Consider the following 3,192-nt stretch of genomic DNA (forward strand, 5'->3'; position numbering starts at 1 on the left):
CCATGAAGCCAGATAACACACACCAATTAGTTAAACTGCAGGAATGTCTTAAAGACATAAAGACCTGGATGGCCGCTAACTTTCTGCTTCTTAATTCAGATAAAACTGAGGTTATTGTACTCGGCCCTGAAAATCTTAGAAATATGGTATCTAACCAGATTCTTACTCTGGATGGCATTACCTTGGCCTCCAGTAACGCTGTGAGGAACCTTGGAGTCATTTTTGACCAGGATATGTCCTTCAATGCACATATTAAACAAATATGTAAGACTGCGTTCTTCCATTTGCGCAACATCTCTAAAGTTAGAAATATCCTGTCACTCAGTGACGTTGAAAAACTAGTTCATGCATTTATTACTTCCAGGCTGGACGACTGTAATTCATTATTATCAGGATGTCCAAAAAACTTGCTGAAAAGCCTTCAGCTAATCCAAAATGCTGCAGCAAGAGTACTGACAGGGACAGGCATCCCTTCATTGGCTTCCTGTTAAATCCAGAATTGAATTCAAAAATCCTGCTCCTCACATACAAGGTCTTAAATAATCAGGCCCCATCTTATCTTAATGACCTTGTCGTACCATATCACCCTATTAGAGCACTTCCCTCTCACACTGCAGGCCTACTTGTTGTTCCTAGAGTATTTAAAAGTAGAATGGGAGGGAGAGCCTTCAGTTTTCAGGCCCCTCTTCTGTGGAACCAGCTTCCAGTTTGGATTCGGGAGACAGACACTATCTCTACTTTCAAGATTAGGCTTAAAACTTTCCTTTTTGCTAAAGCATATAGTTAGGGCTGGACCAGGTGACCCTGAATCCTCCCTTAGTTATGCTGCAATAGACATAGGCTGCCGGGGGATTCCCATGATGCATTGAGTTTTTCCTTTCCAGTCACCTTTCTCACTCACTATGTATTAACAGACCTCTCTGCATTGAATCATATCTGTTATTAACCTCTGTCTCTCTTCCACAGCATGTCTTTATCCTGTCTTCCTTCTCTCACCCCAACCGGTCGCAGCAGATGGCCGCCCCTCCCTGAGCCTGGTTCTGCCAGAGGTTTCGTCCTGTTAAAAGGGAGTTTTTCCTTCCCACTGTTGCCAAAGTGCTTGCTCATAGGGGGTCATATGATTGTTGGGTTTTTCTCTGTATCTATGAAGCACCTTGAGGCGACTTTTGTTGTGATTTGGCGCTATATAAATAAAATTGAATTGAATTGAATTGCAAATCTTAATAATCACTGAACTACTGCAAATCTTGTTGTATTTATGTTTACTTTTATGTTCATTTTGCCATTAATTGAATCTGGGGTGGTTTGATTTTCCCGTTTTTTTGTGATATACGACATCTGTCCAGTCAGTCTATTCTAGATTTTCTTGTTGGGATTTGACCTAAAAAAAATTCTACATTGTTAAATTATTATATTTTAGTTTTGAAGTAATTCAGTATTTTAACCTCAGTATAGTCAGACAAACAGACATCAGACAAACTGGATGTTGGGTTGAAATTTGATTCAGTGAGACGTGACTTCATATAATGACAAAATGTTTGGATGTACACAATGTGCAACTTTAGTGTCCTATCTGATCTGTCACTCTACTGGATTATAAAATCTGAAAAATATTAAAAATATATACATTTCATTTATTTCTCTTCCCTAAAGGCATTTATAACCAAAATTCTCATGCTGGGGTTGACTTAGAAGAGCGATCCTTGACTCAGAAGGCTTTTTCGCTGCTGTGTTACGTTTACATGCTGCACACTTAGACTGAAGAATGTCTTGTTTTCTCTACATTGTTTGTATCTTCAAAAGAGTCACTGCTCACCACCCACTCTGTTCCGTCACCACACATAATTCCATGATGGATGTGTGTGGACAAGCAGAGGATGATGTGAAGTGTCTTTCTGTTAGAAACTGTCAATCACACAGAGATGAACTAAACTGGGAATGAGGGGCAAGTCTTTGGTTTGAAAGTCTGTCTGATATTCTAATTAAAAATGGACAAAAAATAGATGGGCTGCTCATTACTTAACATGCAGCAAAGGATAAAAATAACCAGAGAATCTAGGTTTATTTGTTTCTTTAATGGTTAAGATGGATATGGACGATTCATTGATATGCAAAACCCACAAGATATCAAGCTTATCTTTATTCAGCTAATGAATTTCAACAGTAGTCATGATTTTTCTTTTTTATTGTTGCAGAAATAAACCATGCATGTCAGTTCTGTATAGACCTTAAAGATTCATCTAAGATTAGAAGGAAACTGTCTTTACGTTGCTTTTAAAAGTATGATTCTAAAACAAAATCCTCAGAGGAAACGGGCTGTCTCGTCTTGTTTTGCTGCTCCATTTCCCTTGTTGCGTTAAAGCAGCAGCACACAAGGTGATTACAAAACTGGTGTTCTTTAAGTAAATTGATGCTCTGCTGAAGTGACAACAACTTGTGAACTGAGATGACTGAATTCCAGAAACAAATAATCTCAGTGCTACAGCTACATTAATGCACCACATGTTTGCTATCCTCCTCCTTATATAGAGATTAAGCTCATATGGGAGGTTCAATGCAATGTTAATGCACTGAACAATAGTAGACAAAATGAATAACAATAGTACAAGCATGCATACTGTAGATAGATAGATGTAGATAGATGTGGCAGAAGCTTTCCTGGAAACAACAATAGAGAGGGAGGAAGAAGTATCAGAAATAAACGAGGTGAGCCTTCGAAGCCTGTGCACTAGAGGGCTTATTCCTGAAAATTCTTGACATAGCAAGCTGTACCAAGGATGGAGAAAAACTCGCTGAGAGAAAATTCCACATCGTGATGTGCTGAAACCTCTACTTTGCCCGTCTCAAATCGTCAGCCTAAACTAGCTTTAAAGGCATTGCTCCATTAGTCTATTGTATAAGATGTGAGTAGGAGTTAATATGAGTTCTCTGAGGAAAAGAGGCCATCATAAACCCCTGCTGACATGCCAAGCTATTTTTATTTCCCTCTCCAATTGTACGAGTGTTCAGCACAGCATGAGCTTTACAAGCCACCGTCAAAAAGCATGAAAAAAAGAAAGAAAAATGATTGGGAGGGTGAAAGAAGACAAAGAAGAAGAAAGAAGACACTGAAAAAATAAAGGAAAAAGTGTTGTCATCAAGTCTACACACACACACACACACACACACACACACACACACACACACACACAC

The sequence above is a fragment of the Pundamilia nyererei genome, unplaced genomic scaffold (assembly GCF_000239375.1).
Source record: "Pundamilia nyererei isolate P.nyererei 1_Seehausen unplaced genomic scaffold, PunNye1.0 scaffold00360, whole genome shotgun sequence".
NCBI classification, from domain to species: domain Eukaryota; kingdom Metazoa; phylum Chordata; class Actinopteri; order Cichliformes; family Cichlidae; genus Pundamilia; species Pundamilia nyererei.